This window comes from Osmerus eperlanus, chromosome 18, assembly GCF_963692335.1.
Source record: "Osmerus eperlanus chromosome 18, fOsmEpe2.1, whole genome shotgun sequence".
NCBI lineage: Eukaryota > Metazoa > Chordata > Actinopteri > Osmeriformes > Osmeridae > Osmerus > Osmerus eperlanus.
The window spans coordinates 12595027-12619732 of record NC_085035.1 but is presented as its reverse complement, the minus strand read 5'-3'; the positions used below and the strand labels follow the sequence as shown (position 1 = coordinate 12619732).

At 40.6% G+C, this 24706-nt stretch overlaps 2 protein-coding genes and 1 long non-coding RNA gene across 11 annotated transcripts in view; 2 read left to right on the top strand and 1 right to left on the bottom strand.

The window, feature by feature from the left end:
• Positions 1-24706, top strand: part of LOC134038948 (NACHT, LRR and PYD domains-containing protein 12-like) — a 223027-nt gene that overhangs the window by 31641 nt on the left and 166680 nt on the right.
• LOC134038951 (NACHT, LRR and PYD domains-containing protein 3-like) overlaps positions 1-24706 on the bottom strand; it is a 201505-nt gene that overhangs the window by 160036 nt on the left and 16763 nt on the right. The window lies entirely within an intron of this gene.
• Positions 19975-24053, top strand: LOC134039000 (uncharacterized). Its single transcript, XR_009932722.1, has 3 exons — positions 19975-20647; positions 21503-23543; positions 23588-24053. It is a non-coding gene; the product is annotated as an uncharacterized LOC134039000 (long non-coding RNA).

Sequence of the window (24706 nt, the reverse complement as noted above, 5' to 3'; positions counted from 1 at the left end):
AAACTTAATATCCAGAAGTGTTTGCTGGTCGTATTGAATGCAAAATACAAAATCGACAAAACAACTTACAAACACTAACAAGACAAACAAAATGTTAGGTAATAATAGCGTAGCTCTCGTCAGTGTGGCCATACTGCAGGTGCACCGGAACACATTCCTATATAGTTTATATACAGTTTTATATAGTACCTAACATCTGGTCATTTCTATACAACAATCAGGACACGTCCGTCAAACACAATTCAGTGACAGCTGAAACAACAGCCTCAGAACCTGATGTCCCAGAGCTCCTTCCCCCAGGTGATGAGGATTCTCCTGCAACAAGTCAGGGTGTCATAAAACATAAAAATGACCCAAAAATCACCCAGACTTCATGTCTCCAGATGACCCCCCTGGTCAAACTAATCTCCATTGTATCAACAATCTTAGAAAGCAGGCCATATAATATGATACACCCATCCTCCAGGGTTTACTGTCCCACAGTGGTCAGTCTTCAGTCAAACAGACATACCTCTAAATCCTTCATCCCCTTTCTTGACCTAACTGGTTAACTGGTCTCAGAACATTCCAACCCAGTTTCACTTTCCCATTGTGGACGTGTGTGTCTTTGTGGTGTGTGTGATGTTAATTCTTTTTTACATTTTACGAATGTTAGGGTTGCATTTCTGTGCTGTGACCCATTTATTTTCCTGATGGCCTGCTCACATTTACCTGGACAAGGAGTTATGCATCTGGCAGCTTTTGTGCTGTTGTTTGAAAATGTTCAAAGTCTTCAATCAATCTTCAAAGTTCAAAAAACGGCACTGGAACTTGGCAAAGTTTGATGCAATGGCTTTATTGGTCTTCAAGATGACAAAAATCCCAATAAATGTGAGCAGGTTCTGGAACCCAACTGATCTTTACCCCCCAGGCATCCAATTACATACTGCTCACCTATTTTCATGTGCTATTTTACTATTGATAGTTACAGATGGTCTTCGATCTTACGCATAACACAATTGGTCACCTGTTCTGGGGGTTTCAGATTTCACTCGCACCTTAGCTTTGGTGCCTTTGACCTTGCTGGGTGACAATAATAAGTGTTTCTCTTAAAACAGGTTCTGTAACCCACAATTACGATGAGGCTGCTCACGCTGCTTACACAATCAGGCTCGTTGTAAATCCTCCCTACTTAGGGCCAGTGCTGACCTTGTACAGGCGACCACAGATAAGATTCTAGGCGTGGGGTCAAAAACAGCGGATCTTGACTTGTAGCTCAGGCCTCAGCCTGCGAAGGACGATGCCTGCCTCCAGGTGGCCTTCTCCCTCACTCCTCAGCCTCTGTCACCCAGATCTCACACTCAGGCTCAATATCTTCTATCGTTTAGTGATAATAATACTAAGCTCAACTATAATAAGTCAACAGCTTAACATATGGTTTCCAGTAATATAAAATAATACTAAAAGGGGTGAAAAAGGTTTCATTTTCAATCAGATAAATCCATAATCATACCCATCTTCATCGTTTCAACAGCATGGTGTCAATTTCCACGTCAGTCCCTGTGGTTGGCACCTCTTCCACTGCATGAAAGGTTTCGGATTAGGAATAGCAAGAAGTGTGCTTGGTGTATAATACTACTATGTAACTGGCTATTTTTACTTCAGAGGATGGTACATTTACATTTATTCTTTCAGCAGACACTTTTATCCAAAGGGACTTCCAAGAGAGAGCTTTACAAAAAGTGCATAGGTCAATGATCATAAACAATGAGATAGCCCCATACATTGCGGGTAGCCAAAACATGAAGCATACACTCTGAAAAAGCAAATAAGTGCCAAAGGGAAGAAACATAAGAGCATGTACAATTAATCAACATGATCCTCTAAAGTGCTAGAGTGTACCTGGTGGAAAGCAAGCAACAATAATATAATTCACAGCAAGTACAAATAGTTAAATCAGTTTCAACTAACCAACAGGAGTGACCAACAAGTCCCTCAATAATTGTCATTGTGTTCCTGGAGGAAATAAGCTAACATCTAATCCAACAAATCTTTAAGTGCTGGTGTACTCCCGGAACAAGTGCGTCTTTAGCCTTTTCTTGAAGGTGGGGAGACAGTCAGTGTCTCTGATGGAGGTGAGGAGGTGATTCCCCCATTGGGGGGGGCCAGACAGGAGAAGAGCTTGGGTTGGGAGCGGGTGCTCTTGAGAGGTGGGGCCACCAGACGGTTGTCAGAAGAAGACCATAGGTGGCGGGTAGTGGTGTAAGGCTGGAGGAGAGACTGGATGTAGGCAGGTGCAGTCCCGTTCACCGCTCGGAAGGTCAGTACCAGGGTCTTGAATCTGATGCGGGCCGTGATGGGTAGCCAGTGGAGGGAGATTAAGAGCGGGGTGACATGGGAGCGTCTGGGTAGGTTGATGGTAGCATTCCATCTGAGATGCAGGGATAGTATACTGGCCCACGATTTCTGACGGTATTGCACCTTGCGTATGCGTACATTTAAGGGCCAGGGAGACGTGCACAAAGTACGCACCAAACGAACGCAGGATACGTGCTGCAGTCATTCAGCATGTGTACACGTACATAGCGGAAAGTATATTTCGGCCTTAAGTGTCAGGTGCAACGCTGCTCTTTAGGAAGTTGAACACACTTGTATTGGTCATTTGCACAGATCACTAAAGATAATGGCAGGGTTTCCCAGATTCGTTAAGGAGCTTCTTAGGAACGTTCTAAGAACGCTCTAGAACGCTCTTAGAACGTTCCTAAGAAGCACATAGCGTTAAGAGCTTCTTAACGAATCTGGGAAACCCGGCCAATATTGGCCATTATATTCCTTGAGGTTGGTTTTGCTACATGTGACATAGCATTAAAGCAAAAAGAGAACATAATGCAGACAAGAATGTAACAACTTTAAACTACACTGCTCAAAATAATTAAATGAACAGTTTTTTTATCAGGGTATGGCATGAATTAACTTCTCTGATAATGATCTGGTCAGTTAAGTAGCAGAGGGGTACTTTCCGCTGCATTGGTGTTGATGTAATTAACAACAGGTACACTAGAGGGGCAACAATGAGCCGACCCCAAAACAGGACTGGTTTTGCATGTGGAGGCCATTTCAAGTTTCTCCCTCTTGATCTCTTTGAGTGGGAGCATGAGGCGATTTCTTAACCCTACAGAAGTTGCACATATTGTCCAACTTCGCGCCGTTGCAAGGAGATTTGATGTGTCTCCCAGCACAATCTCCAGTACATGGAGGACATTCCAGGAGACAGGCAGTTACTCTAGGAGAGCTGGACAGGGCCGTAGAAGGTCCTCAACCCATCAGCAGGGCCGATAACTGCTGCTTTGTGCAAGGAGGAACAGGTTGAGCACTGCCCGAGCCCTACAGAATGACCTCCAGCAAGCCACTGGTGTGAATGTCTCTGCCCAAACAATCAGAAACAGACTTCATGAGGGTTTCCTCAGGGCGCAACGTCCTACAGTGTGCCCTGTGCTCACTGCCCAGCACCGTGGAGCTCGATTGGCATTTGCTATAGAACACCAGAACTGGCATGTCCACCCCTGGCGCCCTGTGCTTTTCACAGATGAGAGCAGGTTCACCCTGAGCACCTGTGATAGACGTGAAAGGGTCTGGAGAAGCCAAGGAGAACACTGTACTGCCTGCAACATCATTCAGCATGACCGGTTTGGTGGTGGGTCAGTGATGGTCTGGGGAGGCATATCCATGGAGGGACGCACAGGCCTCTACAGGTTAGAGAACGGCAGTCTGACTGCCATTAGGTATCGGGATGAAATCCTTGAACCCATGGTCAGACCCTACGCTGGTGCAGTAGGTCCTGGGTTCCTCCGGATGCACGACAATTCCCGGCCTCATGTGGCAAGAGTGTGCAGGCAGTACCTGGAGGATGAAGGAATCGATACAATTGAATGGCTCTCACGATCACCTGACCTAAACCCGATAGAACACCTCTGGGACATTATGTTTCGGTCCATCAGACGCCGCCAGGTTGCTCCTCAGACTTTACAGGAGCTCACTGATGCCCTTCGACAGATCTGGGAGGACATCCCACAAGACACCATCCGTCGTCTCATTAGGAGCATGCCGCGACGTTGTCAAACATGCATACAAGCACGTGGGGGCCACACAAGATATTGAGAAGCATTTTGAGTTGAAGAAATTTAATTTTGGCAAAATGAACTAGCCTGCCACATAATTTTTTCACTTAGATTTTTGGGGTGTCTATAAAATTAAGCCCTCTGTAGGCTGAAAACGTATTTCCATCAAAAGATGTGTCATCCTTTCGTTCCTAAGACATTAAACTGTCCATATCAGTATAGATATCCAACATAATTTTTTTTCACATTGAGATCTGATGTGTTTTCTAAAGTGTTCCATAATTTTTTTGAGCAGTGTAGTAATATATATATATATATTTAGCAAGATATAAAATGTTGAAATACAGAAAGACATAGGCATGATGGTGTTGATGATTAACCGTTTGTTCCAACACCGTTATCCACGAACACCATCCTAATATAGCAGTTCCTCTTCTCTCAGGATGGAAGGCAGAGCCAACAGGCAGTTATGTTGCTCTTTTGGAGCAGAATATGGTTATCTAATGACCTAACAGAATTAAATAAATACTGATAAGCATTCTGTTATTTTAAAATATATACATTTATTGGGTAACTACGTTTTTTTGGCATACATTTGGTTAATTTCACTTCCATTTAATTGGGTGTGCTCAAGCCTTCGGCGAGAGCACAACCTTTGTTCTCTCACATATATATATATTATTGTGAGAATGCTGTTAAGCATTCTCACTATTGTTTTCCTGTTTCTCTTTATTGTGAGAATGCTGTTAAGCATTCTCACTATTGTTTTCCTGTTTCTCTTTATTGTGAGAATGCTGTTAACCCTTTGACGCGTACGAACACACCGGTGTGTTGAGTCCTGGCTGGTCCCTGGAGCGTACCAACACACCGGTGTGTTGGAACGCGTCCTTTAGAATGTCCAGTTTGGCTTATTACGTAACAATAAACTCTTCAGCATTAGCCTACGCGTATGTTATAAACATGAATCTCAATTTACTGTATATTTTGAGAAAGTTTACCTTTATTATCCATAAGAAAACGTTCAAACAATTTAGTTTAGCTAATGTTAGCTAACAGCTAACCAAAAATAACTCACGCTTTACTCACGCCACCTAGTAAACCATAATATTATCCGTTTTCCTTGACTTGGCTATCGCTTTCAACAGATTTTACTATTGTACAACCAACCAGAGATCGAAATAATAGATATACGTTCACAAATATGCATCTAAAACATCTGACATTCGTCTGTCTTTCGTCTCGTTTTGAGCTACTAGAGGCCATCTTTGATTTTTTTGTCTTCCGGCAACAAATATGACCCTTGATGATGTACCCCTTGACCCCGTACACCTCAGTATTTTCTCGTGAGAAGATTAGGTCATCTCGTTGACCATTTGACACCCACAATGCAGAGTACTGATCAAAACAAAAAACATGGCAGCCTACATTATCGTCATTAGCCAAGTTAGCTTCTCGAAAGCTACACTACGATAATATATCATATCAATTCACTGTGGATTCACCTGTGTGAATATTTAAAAATCGGAACAGTAATGACAGTACTAAGTTATTTTAATAAATATTTTAATAAGTTAAAAAGCCCACACCAACACGTTTCTTAATTTTTAACACGTATCCTTTTACTCATTTCAGGTAGCTAATTACATGTCCAGGAAAGGGTACAATCTCGTCATTGTCACGTTACATATCAATGAATATCATTAGCACACAGCTATAAAAAATATCACATCAAAATTATTTAAAACCTTACTGTGTAGGGGTAGGCAAAGCTTCCGTCAACATATCGGCAAAAAGGTACAGCATGTTTGAGTTGTGTGATGTACTGGCTATGTTTAGGACATGATCCTTTACACAGGATCCACTATGGACATCCAGGATCATGAAGGGCTTGGGATTTCTGGATCTGTTGTCATGACAAGTCAACTGGTATTTATTGTCATCATATACTTACAGTACACAATGAAACAAAACAACGTTCTTCCAGGACCTAGACATAACCTAGACAACTACAACAACTGTGTGGAATTAGGTCAATAAAATTGGTCCAATAAGACAAGATGAAATTTGTGACAAATGCCTCAAAACACCAAGAAGTGGGGATACTGTGAATGTAAACAAGTAAGCTAGTGCAAGGGAAACTGAATGTAAACATAACATACTAATACCATAATACATGGACATCAGTTATTGAGGTAGCAGCAATATGCAAAAATATTGAGTTTGATGATGTACAGGAGCGTGTGGGGTGCATGGGTTTGTCCACAATGCGTGTGGGTTTGGGGATGCAGCATTTGGTATAGATGTTTGTGAGGGAGGGCAGAGAGATCCTGACTATCTTCTCAGCTGTCCTCACTGTCCTCTGCAGGCCGTGATGCAGCTCCTTGGGATGCTCTCTACAGTCCCTCTATGCAATGTGGTGATGGTGTGGGATGGGAGATGGGCTTTCAGCCTTTGCAAAAAAATAAACATGCTGCTGGTACATCAAGGAATTAGGTGTTTGACGGTCTCGTTGATGTTCAGCAAGGAATGGTCACTTTGTGCTGACCGTACTTGCTCGACACCTGAGAGAAGGCCATGTACTATACATGGACAATTTGTACAGCAGTGCTGTCATGTTCTGTTTCTTGGAACGGGGCCTGTGCAGGCCAACATTCACCTGTAAAATTATAGGGAGATGTTCAAGATATAGAAAACGGTCAACAGCAGGCAATCAAGTGGTATGACAAGTGGTGCGTTTCATTACCCTATGAAACATTACAGTCATACATTGCCGTCTTGTCATTTCAATAGGTTGTTAGATTGAATAAGCATAAAGTCTGGTTTATTCTACATGTCGTCCATCAACTAGCCCTAGCCCAGATTTTCCAAACAAATTACACTTGCCTCTCATTTTTGCTTGAACTGTGGCCTGACAATAAATGAGGAATACATTTTCTATCAACACGGAAATTAATGACAGTAGATGGTAGCAAGAGATCACAAAACATAGCCATCAATATAGAATGGATGTCTGAATTATTGTGTTTGCTTTAATTTGACTAAACATGGCAAGTTAGTAATCGCTAGTTACCTGAATAATACCCTTTACTACGAGCTAGCTAGTAAAAACATCAGATAGTGGAAAACAACCACAGGTCATGCTTTCGTCTCAATATCATGCCACAGGTATGTGTATATTTTGTGGGTATAAATAATTTACTCACCAGAAAAGTTTCCCAGATAAAGATGCCAACCAAAAAGGTTTGAAGGTATCCAAGCAGCATGAGCTTGCTTGATCGCCTTTCGCCGAGGTGTGTGGGAGTCATGTTCCAGTCTCGCCTATAGCTCAATTTGGTTGACGATCAACAGTTGCTGCTAATTTACTTGGCTATGTTACGTAGTTTGTGTAGTAGGATTATAACAAAGTAATGCAAGTGCATCTAGTCAGTCTAGCGTATTACTAGGATTGTAATGTATCGTTTTGTTTTCGTTTAGCTGGCTTCCATCCAGTAACTTATTTTGTGAACACTGGCTGCGTTGCCAACTCAGAAGGTTTACGAGATGGAAGCCAGCTAGAGAAAACAAAACGATGAATATAAATCAAATTAGACTGACTGGATGTATCCAAATTATGTTGTATTCGTTATAATCCGACCACACAAACAACGTAACATAGCCTAGTAAATTAGCAACAGCTAACTTGTTGATTGACTCTTTACTACACTACGAGTTAGCTAGTTTGGCAAAAACATCACCTCGTGAAATACAACAGTTCATGCTTTCATCTCAGTATCGTGCAAACTATATGGGTGGTATAATTTGAGTTATACAAATACTTCAGTCACCAGAATAATAGCCAAAATATCTACTTTGAAGGTTTCCGCCAGTCCCCTGAAGCGGAAGAAATACGTAACGAGAAGGTGGATAAACAAAACAACCAATGAATGGAGTATTCGTCACTAATACGGGGTGCAAACTAGGTCAATGGAAAATGCGAACCGAGAAATACTTAAATTGTATAGCAATTCGATTTTAATGCGTCATAATCAATTTCTGGAACGTTGAGATTGATCCAAACTCACGCGCATAAAAAACTCACTCTGGGGGACCAGTCAAGGAATTTAGAACCTACGTGTGAAAGGGTTAAGCATTCTCACTATTGCTTTTCAACTTCTCAGTTCTTCCGCCGTTTTTTGGCCTTTAACTCGTTCTGCATACTTTAACCGATTCCTACAACTTTTGTATCAAAACGTTCAGCTCCTTCAGGAGATGATGGCTATGACTTTTGGTATTTCTCACTTCTATACTTTTTAAGACATTAAGGTTTTTGTGCAAATTATTCTCCCATTAAAAGTAATGGTAAATCCTTTCAAATCATTAAAAAGCTTCCTCCTCTTTCAAACGTAACTACTTCAGCTTACTTTCAGCTAGAGACACCATTCAACCTTTAAAATGTTCACAAGACATTCAGCTATTCCCAAATGATTCAGCTTTTTCAAATGTTCAGCCAATTTTGAATTATGACAGTTTGAAATACATTAAAATGTTTGCTCCTTCTTGATTTTTATAAATGAGCAGCAAGCAGAGTGGCACACTCTGCTTGCTGCTCTTTTTCTGATATTCAACTAATTTGTCAAACAAATTCCTCTAACGTTCATATAGTTTAACTTACAGAAACAAGTTATACCTTAAAATGTAGGACAAAGTGTCCTCTTTCAGCCAATGTAACTACTAAAGAGATCACATTTACAGATTTTCAGCTATGAGCCTTGAAGCGAGAGCAGCCTTTCAAATTCTCTCACTAACTTCAATGGAGAGGTGAGTAAAATCAGTCAGAGAAAGCAAGAAGGAACAAGATTTTGAAACTGCCGATAGAGTCGTATTTCTGACCGCACAGACATATAAAGGACATCTCTGGTTTCGGCAGAGTCTTGGGTCTCGGAAAATATCCTTAAATTTTGGATTGGACGTATAGTTTTGCGTCTAGGTCAACTTGTTTGAGGTGTGGATGCTAGGTAAATGTTCGTTTTTCTCTCTGCCTAGCTCGTTAGCGATCACAGCTGCTCCATCGCCGTGGCAACCAAACAAACAAGCACCAGGAAAGCAGAAGGAACACGTTTTTGAAACTGCAGGTAGAGTCGTATTTCTGACTGCACAGACATATAAAGAATATCTCTGGTTTCGGCAGAGTCTTGGGTCTCGGAAAATATCCTTATATTTTGGATTGGACGTACAGTTTTGCGTCTAGGTTATCTTGTTTGAGGTGTGGATTCTAGCTACATTTCTCTTATTCTCTGCCCTCAGCGCGTTAGCAATCATAGCTGCACCATCACCGTAACGACAGACACGCACCACTCAGTCTCTCACACAGGTGATTGACCATGAGAAACCCGATTACTAGCAATTGTCGGTTTATGCCAATAATACGATTACTCCGTTTACATGTGTAATTAGTTATGCGATTACTCAATAAACGCGTCTACATGATTCTTTTTTATTAATCGTTGTATGCTCCACAGACAAAACTTGCACCATCATCCTTCTGCAACAAAGTGTCGCCGTGTCTTCCTGTATCGGTTCTACTGCTGTATGTTTCATTCCATCAACACATTGAATCCTACTAAGAAAGCCGAGTAAACGCACTCAATGGTAGGCTACATCTGCTACTGCTATTACTATCCCAACTATAATTTCAGCTGTTAAAACGATAATATTCTTGTTCCGTCTAGCTAGCCTACTTCTTCTGTTTAACAGTTCAGCTTTCAGCTTCTCCCGCATTGTAGGCTATTTTAGCTCTTAGCTTTGTTAAGATGATGCAGATGATGCAGTTCAGCTTCCACACTGCCTCTTTTGTGTGACTCACACATTTTTGAAATTCATTTCAGCTTGCGGGTATTTTCTCATTTCTCACTTTTATACTTTTTAAAATATTAAGGTTTTTGTGCAAATTATTCTCCCTTTAAAAGTAATGGTAAATCCTTTCAAATCATTGTTGGAATGCTGCTCCAGCCCCTTTCAAAAATACCTTTCGGTTGCTTTGAAGCTTCAGCTTATAACTTTCTACTAAATTTTCACTATTTTCAGCTTTTTTAGCATGGTCAGCTATCCCCATTCAGGTTTTCAGCATTCTCACTGCTGTTTCGCAGGAACAGCCGTTTCTAGTTATTATATCAACTTCTTAGTTCTTCCGCCGTTTTTTGGCCTTTAACTCGTTCTGCATACTTTAACCGATTCCTACAACTTTTGTATCAAAACGTTCAGCTCCTTCAGGAGATGATGGCTATGACTTTTGGTATTTCTCACTTTTATACTTTTTAAGACATTAAGGTTTTTGTGCAAATTATTCTCCCATTAAAAGTAATGGTAAATCCTTTCAAATCATTAAAAAGCTTCCTCCTCTTTCAAACGTAACTACTTCAGCTTACTTTCAGCTAGAGACACCATTCAACCTTTAAAATGTTCACAAGACATTCAGCTATTCCCAAATGATTCAGCTTTTTCAAATGTTCAGCCAATTTTGAATTATGACAGTTTGAAATACATTAAAATGTTTGCTCCTTCTTGATTTTTATGAATGAGCAGCAAGCAGAGTGCCACACTCTGCTAGCTGCTCTTTTTCTGATATTCAACTAATTTGTCAAACAAATTCCTCTAACGTTCATATAGTTTAACTTACAGAAACAAGTTATACCTTAAAATGTAGGAAAAATTGTCCTCTTTCAGCCAATGTAACTACTAAAGAGCTGACATTTACAGATTTTCAGCTATGAGCCTTGAAGCGAGAGCAGCCTTTCAAATTCTCTCACTAACTTCAATGGAGAGGTGAGTAAAATCAGTCAGAGAAAGCAAGAAGGAACAAGATTTTGAAACTGCCGATAGAGTCGTATTTCTGACCGCACAGACATATAAAGGACATCTGTGGTTTCGGCAGAGTCTTGGGTCTCGGAAAATATCCTTATATTTTGGATTGGACGTATAGTTTTGCGTCTAGGTCAACTTGTTTGAGGTGTGGATGCTAGGTAAATGTTCGTTTTTCTCTCTGCCTAGCTCGTTAGCTATCACAGCTGCGCCATCACCGTGGCAACCAAACAAACAAGCACCAGGAAAGCAAAAGGAACACGTTTTTGAAACTGCAGGTAGAGTCGTATTTCTGACTGCACAGACATATAAAGAATATCTCTGGTTTCGGCAGAGTCTTGGGTCTCGGAAAATATCCTTATATTTTGGATTGGACGTACAGTTTTGCGCCTAGGTTAACTTGTTTGAGGTGTGGATTCTAGCTACATTTCTCTTATTCTCTGCCCTCAGCGCGTTAGCAATCATAGCTGCACCATCACCGTAACGACAGACACGCACCACTCAGTCTCTCACACAGGTGATTGGTACGTTTACTTGACCATGAGAAACACGATTACTAGCAATTGTCGGTTTATGCCAATAATACAATTACTCCGTTTACATGTGTAATTAGTTATGCGATTACTCAATAAACGCGTCTACATGATTCTTTTTATTAATGTTGTATGCTCCACGGACAAAACTTGCACCATCATCCTTCTGCAAAAAAGTGTCGCCGTGTCTTCCTGTATCGGCTCTACTGCTGTATGTTTCATTCCATCAACACATTGAATCCAACTAAGAAAGCCGAGTAAACACACTCAATGGTAGGCTACATCTGCTACTGCTATTACTATCCCAACTATAATTTCAGCTGTTAAAACGATAATATTCTTGTTCCGACTAGCTAGCCTACTTCTTCTGTTTAACAGTTCAGCTTTCAGCTTCTCCCGCATTGTAGGCTATTTTAGCTCTTAGCTTTGTTAAGATGATGCAGATGATGCAGTTCAGCTTCCACACTGCCTCTTTTGTGTGACTCACACATTTTTGAAATTCATTTCAGCTTGCGGGTATTTTCTCATTTCTCACTTTTATACTTTTTAAAATATTAAGGTTTTTGTGCAAATTATTCTCCCTTTAAAAGTAATGGTAAATCCTTTCAAATCATTGTTGGAATGCTGCTCCAGCCCCTTTCAAAAATACCTTTCGGTTGCTTTGAAGCTTCAGCTTATAACTTTCTACTAAATTTTCACTATTTTCAGCTTTTTTAGCATGGTCAGCTATCCCCATTCAGGTTTTCAGCATTCTCACTGCTGTTTCGCAGGAACAGCCGTTTCTAGTTATATCAACTTCTTAGTTCTTCCGCCGTTTTTTGGCCTTTAACTCGTTCTGCATACTTTCACCGATTCCTACAATTTAGGTATCAAAACGTTCAGCTCCTTCAGGAGATGATGGCTATGACTTTTGGTATTTCTCACTTTTATACTTTTTAAGACATTAAGTTTTTTGTGCAAATTATTCTCCCATTAAAAGTAATGGTAAATCCTTTCAAATCATTAAAAAGCTTCCTCCACTTTCAAACGTAACTACTTCAGCTTACTTTCAGCTAGAGACGCCATTCAACCTTTAAAATGTTCACAAGACATTCAGCTATTCCCAAATGATTCAGCTATTTCAAATGTTCAGCCAATTTTGAATTATGACAGTTTGAAATACATTAAAATGTTTGCTCCTTCTTGATTTTTATGAATGAGCAGCAAGCAGAGTGGCACACTCTGCTGGCTGCTCTTTTTCTGATATTCAACTAATTGTGAGAATGCTGTTCAGCATTCTCACTATTGTTTTTCAACTTCTTAGTTCTTCCGCCGTTTTTTGGCCTTTAACTCGTTCTGCATACTTTAACCGATTCCTACAACTTTTGTATCAAAACGTTCAGCTCCTTCAGGAGATGATGGCTATGACTTTTGGTATTTCTCACTTTTATACTTTTTAAGACATTAAGGTTTTTGTGCAAATTATTCTCCCATTAAAAGTAATGGTAAATCCTTTCAAATCATTAAAAAGCTTCCTCCTCTTTCAAACGTAACTACTTCAGCTTACTTTCAGCTAGAGACACCATTCAACCTTTAAAATGTTCACAAGACATTCAGCTATTCCCAAATGATTCAGCTTTTTCAAATGTTCAGCCAATTTTGAATTATGACAGTTTGAAATACATTAAAATGTTTGCTCCTTCTTGATTTTTATGAATGAGCAGCAAGCAGAGTGCCACACTCTGCTAGCTGCTCTTTTTCTGATATTCAACTAATTTGTCAAACAAATTCCTCTAACGTTCATATAGTTTAACTTACAGAAACAAGTTATACCTTAAAATGTAGGAAAAATTGTCCTCTTTCAGCCAATGTAACTACTAAAGAGCTCACATTTACAGATTTTCAGCTATGAGCCTTGAAGCGAGAGCAGCCTTTCAAATTCTCTCACTAACTTCAATGGAGAGGTGAGTAAAATCAGTCAGAGAAAGCAAGAAGGAACAAGATTTTGAAACTGCCGATAGAGTCGTATTTCTGACCGCACAGACATATAAAGGACATCACTGGTTTCGGCAGAGTCTTGGGTCTCGGAAAATATCCTTATATTTTGGATTGGACGTATAGTTTTGCGTCTAGGTCAACTTGTTTGAGGTGTGGATGCTAGGTAAATGTTCGTTTTTCTCTCTGCCTAGCTCGTTAGCTATCACAGCTGCGCCATCACCGTGGCAACCAAACAAACAAGCACCAGGAAAGCAAAAGGAACACGTTTTTGAAACTGCAGGTAGAGTCGTATTTCTGACTGCACAGACATATAAAGAATATCTCTGGTTTCGGCAGATTCTTGGGTCTCGGAAAATATCCTTATATTTTGGATTGGATGTACAGTTTTGCGTCTAGGTTATCTTGTTTGAGGTGTGGATTCTAGCTACATTTCTCTTATTCTCTGCCCTCAGCGCGTTAGCAATCATAGCTGCACCATCACTGTAACAGACACGCACCACTCAGTCTCTCACACAGGTGATTGGTACGTTTACTTGACCATGAGAAACCCGATTACTAGCAATTGTCGGTTTATATACGATTACTCCGTTTACATGTGTAATTAGTTATGCGATTACTCAATAAACGCGTCTACATGATTCTTTTTTATTAATCGTTGTATGCTCCACGGACAAAACTTGCACCATCATCCTTCTGCAACAAAGTGTCGCCGTGTCTTCCTGTATCGGCCCTACTGCTGTATGTTTCATTCCATCAACACATTGAATCCTACTAAGAAAGCCGAGTAAACGCACTCAATGGTAGGCTACATCTGCTACTGCTAATACTATCCCAACTATAATTTAATCTGTTAAAACGATAATATTCTTGTTACGACTAGCTAGCCTACTTTTTCTTCTGTTTAGCAGTTCAGCTTTCAGCTTCTCCCACATTGTAGGCTATTTTAGCTCTTAGCTTTGTTAAGATGATGCAGTTCAGCTTCCACACTGCCTCTTTTGTGTCACTCACACATTTTTGAAATTCATTTCAGCTTGCGGGTATTTTCTCATTTCTCACTTTTATACTTTTTAAAATATAAAGGTTTTTGTGCAAATTATTCTCCCTTTAAAAGTAATGGTAAATCCTTTCAAATCATTGTTGGAATGCTGCTCCAGCCCCTTTCAAAAATACCTTTCGGTTGCTTTGAAGCTTCAGCTTATAACTTTCTACTAAATTTTCACTATTTTCAGCTTTTTTAGCATGGTCAGCTATCCCCATTCAGGTTTTCAGCATTCTCACTGCTGTTTCGCAGGAACAGCCGTTTCTAGTTTGTCAAACAAATTCCTCTAACGTTCATATAGTTTAACTTACAGAAACAAGTTATACCTTAAAATGTAGGAAAAATTGTCCTCTTTCAGCCAATGTAACTACTAAAGAGCTCACATTTACAGATTTTCAGCTATGAGCCTTGAAGCGAGAGCAGCCTTTCAAATTCTCTCACTAACTTCAATGGAGAGGTGAGTAAAATCAGTCAGAGAAAGCAAGAAGGAACAAGATTTTGAAACTGCCGATAGAGTCGTATTTCTGACCGCACAGACATATAAAGGACATCTCTGGTTTCGGCAGAGTCTTGGGTCTCGGAAAATATCCTTATATTTTGGATTGGACGTATAGTTTTGCGTCTAGGTCAACTTGTTTGAGGTGTGGATGCTAGGTAAATGTTCGTTTTTCTCTCTGCCTAGCTCGTTAGCTATCACAGCTGCGCCATCACCGTGGCAACCAAACAAACAAGCACCAGGAAAGCAAAAGGAACACGTTTTTGAAACTGCAGGTAGAGTCGTATTTCTGACTGCACAGACATATAAAGAATATCTCTGGTTTCGGCAGAGTCTTGGGTCTCGGAAAATATCCTTATATTTTGGATTGGATGTACAGTTTTGCGTCTAGGTTATCTTGTTTGAGGTGTGGATTCTAGCTACATTTCTCTTATTCTCTGCCCTCAGCGCGTTAGCAATCATAGCTGCACCATCACTGTAACAGACACGCACCACTCAGTCTCTCACACAGGTGATTGGTACGTTTACTTGACCATGAGAAACACGATTACTAGCAATTGTCGGTTTATGCCAATAATACGATTACTCCGTTTACATGTGTAATTAGTTATGCGATTACTCAATAAACGCGTCTACATGATTCTTTTTTATTAATCGTTGTATGCTCCACGGACAAAACTTGCACCATCATCCTTCTGCAACAAAGTGTCGCCGTGTCTTCCTGTATCGGCCCTCCTGCTGTATGTTTCATTCCATCAACACATTGAATCCAACTAAGAAAGCCGAGTAAACGCATAGGCTACATCTGCTACTGCTAATACTATCCCAACTATAATTTAATCTGTTAAAACGATAATATTCTTGTTACGACTAGCTAGCCTACTTCTTCTTCTGTTTAACAGTTCAGCTTTCAGCTTCTCCCACATTGTAGGCTATTTTATCTCTTAGCTTTGTTAAGATGATGCAGTTCAGCTTCCACACTGCCTCTTTTGTGTGACTCACACATTTTTGAAATTCATTTCAGCTTGCGGGTATTTTCTCATTTCTCACTTTTATACTTTTTAAAATATTAAGGTTTTTGTGCAAATTATTCTCCCTTTAAAAGTAATGGTAAATCCTTTCAAATCATTGTTGGAATGCTGCTCCAGCCCCTTTCAAAAATACCTTTCGGTTGCTTTGAAGCTTCAGCTTATAACTTTCTACTAAATTTTCACTATTTTCAGCTTTTTTAGCATGGTCAGCTATCCCCATTCAGGTTTTCAGCATTCTCACTGCTGTTTCGCAGGAACAGCCTTTTCTAGTTGTGAGAATGCTGTTAAGCATTCTCACTATTGTTTTCCTGTTTCTCTTTATTGTGAGAATGCTGTTCAGCATTCTCACTATTGTTTTTCAACTTCTTAGTTCTTCCGCCGTTTTTTGACCTTTAACTCGTTCTGCATACTTTAACCGATTCCTACAACTTTTGTATCAAAACGTTCAGCTCCTTCAGGAGATGATGGCTATGACTTTTGGTATTTCTCACTTTTATACTTTTTAAGACATTAAGGTTTTTGTGCAAATTATTCTCCCATTAAAAGTAATGGTAAATCCTTTCAAATCATTAAAAAGCTTCCTCCTCTTTCAAACGTAACTACTTCAGCTTACTTTCAGCTAGAGACACCATTCAACCTTTAAAATGTTCACAAGACATTCAGCTATTCCCAAATGATTCAGCTTTTTCAAATGTTCAGCCAATTTTGAATTATGACAGTTTGAAATACATTAAAATGTTTGCTCCTTCTTGATTTTTATGAATGCTCTGCTTGCTGCTCTTTTTCTGATATTCAACTAATAAACAAATTCCTCTAACGTTCATATAGTTTAACTTACAGAAACAAGTTATACCTTAAAATGTAGGGAAAATTGTCCTCTTTCAGCCAATGTAACTACTAAAGAGCTCACATTTACAGATTTTCAGCTATGAGCCTTGAAGCGAGAGCAGCCTTTCAAATTCTCTCACTAACTTCAATGGAGAGGTGAGTAAAATCAGTCAGAGAAAGCAAGAAGGAACAAGATTTTGAAACTGCCGATAGAGTCGTATTTCTGACCGCACAGACATATAAAGGACATCTCTGGTTTCGGCAGAGTCTTGGGTCTCGGAAAATATCCTTATATTTTGGATTGGACGTATAGTTTTGCGTCTAGGTCAACTTGTTTGAGGTGTGGATGCTAGGTAAATGTTCGTTTTTCTCTCTGCCTAGCTCGTTAGCGATCACAGCTGCGCCATCACCGTGGCAACCAAACAAACAAGCACCAGGAAAGCAAAAGGAACACGTTTTTGAAACTGCAGGTAGAGTCGTATTTCTGACTGCACAGACATATAAAGAATATCTCTGGTTTCGGCAGAGTCTTGGGTCTCGGAAAATATCCTTATATTTTGGATTGGACGTACAGTTTTGCGTCTAGGTTATCTTGTTTGAGGTGTGGATTCTAGCTAAATTTCTCTTATTCTCTGCCCTCAGCGCGTTAGCAATCATAGCTGCACCATCACTGTAACAGACACGCACCACTCAGTCTCTCACACAGGTGATTGGTACGTTTACTTGACCATGAGAAACACGATTACTAGCAATTGTCGGTTTTTGCCAATAATACGATTACTCCGTTTACATGTGTAATTAGTTATGCGATTACTCAATAAACGCGTCTACATGATTCTTTTTTATTAATCGTTGTATGCTCCACGGACAAAACTTGCACCATCATCCTTCTGCAACAAAGTGTCGCCGTGTCTTCCTGTATCGGCTCTACTGCTGTATGTTTCATTCCATCAACACATTGAATCCTACTAAGAAAGCCGAGTAAACGCACTCAATGGTAGGCTACATCTGCTACTGCTATTACTATCCCAACTATAATTTCAGCTGTTAAAACGATAATATTCTTGTTCCGACTAGCTAGCCTACTTCTTCTGTTTAACAGTTCAGCTTTCAGCTTCTCCCGCATTGTAGGCTATTTTAGCTCTTAGCTTTGTTAAGATGATGCAGATGATGCAGTTCAGCTTCCACACTGCCTCTTTTGTGTCACTCACACATTTTTGAAATTCATTTCAGCTTGCGGGTATTTTCTCATTTCTCACTTTTATACTTTTTAAAATATAAAGGTTTTTGTGCAAATTATTCTCCCTTTAAAAGTAATGGTAAATCCTTTCAAATCATTGTTGGAATGCTGCTCCAGCCCCTTTCAAAAATACCTTTCGGTTGCTTTGAAGCTTCAGCTTATAACTTTCTACTAAATTTTCACTATTTTCAGCTTTTTTAGCATGGTCAGCTATCCCCATTCAGGTTTTCAGCATTCTCACTGCTGTTTCGCAGGAACAGCCGTTTCTAGTTATTATTTATTTTTGCCCCCCTAAATCTTTGTCAATATTTGGCCTACATAGACAACCTAGGTGTCAAAAGTTTAGTCTTGGTAGCGATTGAGTTGCTTGTATTTTTATTTACGTTCCGTTGCATGGTTTAAGTGGAAGTTAAGTTTTTGTGGCGAAAAGTGAAGCTAACGGTGGCTAATTTGCTAGCCACAGTCACTGACGTTACTAACGTCACTAACGTCACGAAAACACGCGTGACTACCTTTGGCAGAACATTCGTTTTGCATCTGTTAACTTGGGGGATAGCTAAGCTAACTATAGCTTTACTGCAAGGCAGCTGCAGAAACGCCACAAGCAAAGAGGCCAGGGTGATAACTATTTACTCATTTTACTTTGTGATATGACACACAATTGTCATGTGTAATGTACAGTATAAGCTGATATTATTAAGGAAGTACATCTACTTTCGGAAACAGTAGTCTACTATTTCACTGAAGTATTAGCATCATGACATTAGCCTGTGTTGCCCGGGCAACACATACTACAGTGGTCTATGATGTAGCGTTATCTGTTTTCAATCGTTAAAATAAACATTCCTCACATATACATTTTCGTTGTAGGATTTATTCTGACATTAGTAAACGATTTGTTGGTGAAATTACCATTACCTGTGGTTTCAAAACAGTGTAGCTCACTGCAACGCTGTAGCTTACGTGAGACACACTACAAAAACATCTACACTACACAGCTGTTTAGGAAGTCAAACGGCGACAGAACATGTTCGGCACTCCCCTTACTTAAATCAAAAGTGTATCTATCTACTAACCTGAACTTCATTGCCACAGCCTAAACGTTGTCAATCTGTTCATGAAAATAATTAATTTCAGCTTAAACCGTACAACGGAACGTTAAATCCAATTCAACCAACGCAATCGCTACCAAGACGAACACAGCAGTAGTCTAGTACTGTACCGTAGTAGTACAATATGCCGGGGCAGCTTCTCCACACAGGGCTATATCGCATTTTGCGTTGTTACTGACAATGATCGCTACCAGTGAGCTTTTTATGACTGAACGATTTTCCACTAAATAAATGTCAAGCTTATTTACGTTTTGGGGGGCATACTTTCAGTTAGCAGATGGTACTGTTTGAATCGCGATTCCATCTTCTACTGCCAGGTAACGTCGTAGAATAATCTTCAAAGGGGGTTCTTTATTAATGAATGAATGCAATGAATAGGCTAAATGCCTGAAAATATCATGAGAAGGGAAAAACTTAAAATGACGTTTAAGTCATAGAGATTAGGTCAAGTTTTACACCGGTCTGCCAAATTTATTCGTTTTGTTTCAACGATGAGGCTGCCTCTTGCAGGGGAAATGAGAAGACATCTATTTCATTCTACACTTCACTCGTATTTTCAGTTGTAAATGAGCAGCAACAAAAAATGCTTTTAAATCTATGTCATCTTTATAAATAATAAGTATGAATTTTTATATAAAATATACAGAAATATCAGTTGTAAAAATGTCATTCAAAAACGGACCCCTGTGCAACCGACGCCAGCAAGCACACCCTACAATTTCCCCAGAAATTGTACCCTCTCTAGTGTTTCTTCCTTTGGAATATGATAACTGTTTAAAATAGTGGAAATATTGAACAAGCAAACTTGCTTGTTCTTTATCCTCGATTCTCTATTATCATCCCAACATTCCCAATACAAAAACCATGTTGTACAAATATATAGAATTGTCTGTCACATGGCTCTTCTTTCATTGGCTCCCTTGCATAGATCCTGCACGCGTGCGTGCGTGCGTGCATATGTCTTAAAGTGGCCCTGCTTAGGCTAACTAAATGAAATGCTCAGATAAGATAAGGATCTTCCTGTTTACCTAAGCCTTTACCATGCATATAGTTCACCTGGGGGGTTGGCCTCTCTCTACACAAATGGAATGCTGAACACAGTATCATTATTATACAGGATAAAGAGTTACATCTTCAACTTTTCTGATATTGGATTACGTGGGTCACTCTGTCTAATGAGGGGAGGTGCAGCTATGACAGTACCTGCCAAATGAACCCCTCTGTGCTGACTCACTCTGGGGGCCCAGATGGATTCTGTCACAATATTGATCCTCTTTCTACAGGCTGTCAGGCTGTCTGGTCACAGAGGAAGGCTGTGCTTCTCTGGCCTCAGCTCTGAGGTCCAACCCCTTCCACCTTAGGGAACTGGACCTGAGCTACAATCATCCAGGAGAAAAAGGATTGAAGCTGCTCTCTGCTGGACTGGAGGATCCACACTGCAGACTGGAGAAACTCAAGTAAGGAGATGTTTGTTTTTTATATACCTCTTAATGTAAAGTCGCTTAACACTGAATATATCTAATTACGTTAATAGGCCTTGCATTTCTTGATGATACAATTAAAACGGCATGTTTACTCTACAATCTACAATATGGTTGAACTATGATTGTAGCCACAATCATAATTGTATTTCCAGAAAGCGGGTTTAGTGAAAACTGAGTTTTTAAACCCTGAGATGAGGGAAACTCTGGGTTTTTAGCTCCAGAAAGAGAGGTCACTAAAACCAGACGTTGTAAAATGTAGCTCAGCTCAAACCTAGGTCCTAGTGTCGGTTTGAAGTGAATGTAGCTAGGGACTTCAACAAGAAAAAAAAATGGAATCAATTTGAGCGCAAAATAGTTTTTGAGCTTCATATAATATAAACATTACGTTGGACTCATATTGTTATATTTGACAAATGTTTTTAACTACAAATATTATTATATTTACTCAGTTTTGGACACCTTTATGCAGAGAATGATGATACTAAGGCCCAATCCCAATGTCCCCCCTAAACCCTGAGCCCTGAACCCTCACACACTTACTTGATGTCACCTAGTAAGTGATTGAGTGCAAGAGGCTACAAGAGCTCAAAATGCTGTAAATCGGAATGGTTCAGCACTTTGCGGCATTATAGGTAAAATAGTAATGTTGTTGGATCAAATCTGATGAAAGCATATTTGGAATTTATCATCAAAGGACAACCTACACACTAGGGCTGCACGATTATGGCCAAAATGATAAGCACGATTATTTTGATCAACATTGAGATCACGATTAATTATCATGATTATTTGCTGATTTTAACCAAAGCAACTTTTTTTGTCACGTAGGCTAATTATACCATGCAGTTCGTCAGTGATGAAGTAAGCAAACAGCGCTTGATCGGCCATGACTGACGTCAACGCAGCAAACCAGGAAGCAGGAATGTCCGACTTTACGCAGCCGTTTATAACTCTTCCCCGACTGCAAGCAGCAACTCTCGCTGGTCGTTTCATGCAGCCGATGTCGAACGCACCTATGGTTTACGGAGCGCTAGATTGGCTTTGCCAAAGAATGCCGCATTTTAAATATCGCTCCATCACGCGAATTTGATCGTGGGAAGCCAAAATCGTGATTAAAATTTTATTAATTGTGCAGCCCTACTACACCCAGTTCTGGCTATGTTAACCGCTTTGTGTTTAAACTTACTGATGTTAACTGTTATTTCTAACTCTGTTTACGTCAGGGTTGGTTGCTCCTTCCATGCTTGTTTGTTTACTGTTCTTCGTCTTTCTTGTCTTATGAGGAGGGTTAGACAGGATCTTTTTCTCTCTTCCGGGCTTCCCCTGGTAACCCTCGTGTTTCACGTCACTACGCTGTGAATTGTGGGCAAGTCTGCAAAAATGCAGACTTAAGGGTGCATAAAATGTCTTCGAAAGAGCCCTCGCGGATTTGACAATTTGACAGTGGGACAGCCCTAAGCCCTTACAGACTTAGTGAGAACGTGCCTCAAAGTCTGTGAGGGTGGACATTGGGATTGGGCCTAACCGTTCGTAAACTCCAGATTGATTGTCCTGTTGTAAGTAAGTAAGACTTTATTTATATATCACTTTTCATACAAGAATTGCAGCTCAAAGTGCTTTACATAAAATCAACAAAACAATAATACAAGTGTTGATCTAAACTAGCCGCACTCTATCTGCGGTCTCTCGAATCCATCTTAGATCCGAGCTGCCACTTGCAGTTTCTAATTAATTTCTAGTTTCTAGGGGGGACATTGGGATTGGGCCTAACTGTTCGTAAACTCCAGATTGATTGTCCTGTTGTCTCTGAGGGAAAAAGCTGTTTGACCCGTGCATTGATTCAGAGCGTGCACGGAGAGAGGGGCTTTTTCACAGACGGGTCTGTTGTAGTGAGAGAGAGAGAGAACGCGAGCGGGGCAAGAAGGGGCTGAGCGAATCAGTGTGCTGCGTGCAGCTCTACTATTAAATATTTTTTTTGTGATGTTAAACAGTAAAAGCAAAAACACCATTTTATAAATTTGTGGTGGTAAATCTCTAATTGTGGCGGGCCGTTACAAATAAATTAATGTATGGGAAACACTGAAAACTCTGGGTGTGTTACCACGGTAACTGACTGTGAACCTCACCTGCTTGCTGGCAGCTTTTCTGTAACAAACCGTGAGTTTCTCCCTCTCCCCTCCCTCATGCTGAGCCTGAAGCAACTGTCAGACATGGGGTGTCCTTTCCTCATCAACCTGATTGTTGTTGAAGCCATATAACACATACGGATGACATGAAATTCTACAGTTTTCCATGCAGAGCTAACCTGGCATTTACTGAACATCTCACTGTTAATCTGTGCTGTGGAGGTTGATGGACCCTCCTTCTCGTAATCTTGTCATTAAAAAGGAGAAGAATGTGCCAGTTGTTTTGCGCACATAGGATTGTTCCATTTCTTCTTCACCTGTAGTAAGACGTTAGCCTGGTCCTAACCAGACTCTCGTACATTTCATTTGTACAGAGAGTCTGGGCTCGCTCCCTTGACAAGCGTTAACTTCCTTGAAGGCGGGTATTCTGTTGAAGTTTAAAACTATTGGATCTGCCCAGAGCCACTCTGGATCTGCCATAACCAATCGCTAGCGTTCGCCTTAGCCAACTCCTTCATCACTAACGGAGCGAGCTGGAAAATCAAACGAACCCCGTGGGGAGCAAAGATTGTTCTTGCTCCGGCTTTAACTTCTGGATATTCGGCAGCGTTGCCACAACAGACCGAATGGCTTCGCTCGCATCTTTCTTTGCCGCCATTACAGAACTACAACTCAAACTAGCGCACGACATCAACGTCATCGTTCTCAGCCACTCCCTCTGTTCGCTGATTGGACGGTAAAAAGTTGAGTTGAGACATCAACTAATATACGGAAAGCCCAGACGGAGTACAGAAGCAAAATGAAAATTGAGCGGAAGTACGTAGGAGGGCAGAGCCAGGCTAGTAAGACGTGGTTAAATGTCAAATTAATATACTGCTTTGAAATGTACTGAATGAACAATTGCCTCTTTTGCTGTTGAAGTTGTTTTTCTGCTTTCTGAAAATGTCTTCATACTCGGCTGCACGCATGAGAATTTCTAATTCTCTGGATAAGAGCGTCTGCTAAATGACTAAATGTAATTCCAGTGAATTAGAAATGAACTAACTCAGATCAGCTGTTCTGGAAGTGATAACTTTGAGCTTCCCATCTCAGGGTTCATCAAGTCAGAGTTCAGGGTTCGGCTCAGAGTTTGTAAAACCTGCTTTCTGGAATACACCTCTGATGATAAGAGAGAAACAACATGTTTACTTAGAAAGTCAGTTGCTAAGTCACTTATCAACAGGTGAAGTGTATTTTCATCATTCCTCTGCTTATCCCTGCAGTGTGGATCATGGTGGAGAGTGCAGGATCAAACCTGGCCCTAGGAGATGTGAGTATTGACTGCTACTTGGTTCTAGTACACAAGGTCATACAAGGGACAATACCATTAGTGACTTGGACACTGTCAAAAATGGACACACACACACACTGTAAACACACACTTTTAGAAGCAGTAATTTAACACAATTACCCACATCAATACTGTGTGTACGTCTGTGTGTGCTATGTCCCCTTCCTTCTCCCCTCCTCCCTCTCCTCCCCTCTTCCTCTTCCCCTCCTCCCTCTTCCCCTCCTCTCTCTCCTCCCCTGTTCCCCTCCCTCTCCTCCCCTCTTCCCCTCCTCCCCTCTTCCCTTCTTTCCCTCCCTCTCTTCCCCTCCTCCCTCTGGTCTCCTCCCCTCCTCTCCTCTTCCCCTCCTCCCTCTGCTCTCCTCCCCTCTTCCCCTCCTCTCCTCTTCCCCTCCTCCCTCTTCCTCTCCTCCCTTCCTCCCCTCTTCCCTTCTTCCCCTCCTCCCTCTTCTCTCCTCTTCCTCTCCTCCCCTGTTCCCCTCCCTCTGCTCTCCTCCCCTCTTCCCCTCCTCTGCTCTTCCCTTCTTCCCTCTGCTCTCCTCCCCTCTTCTGCTCTCCTCTTCCCCTCCTCTTCTCTCC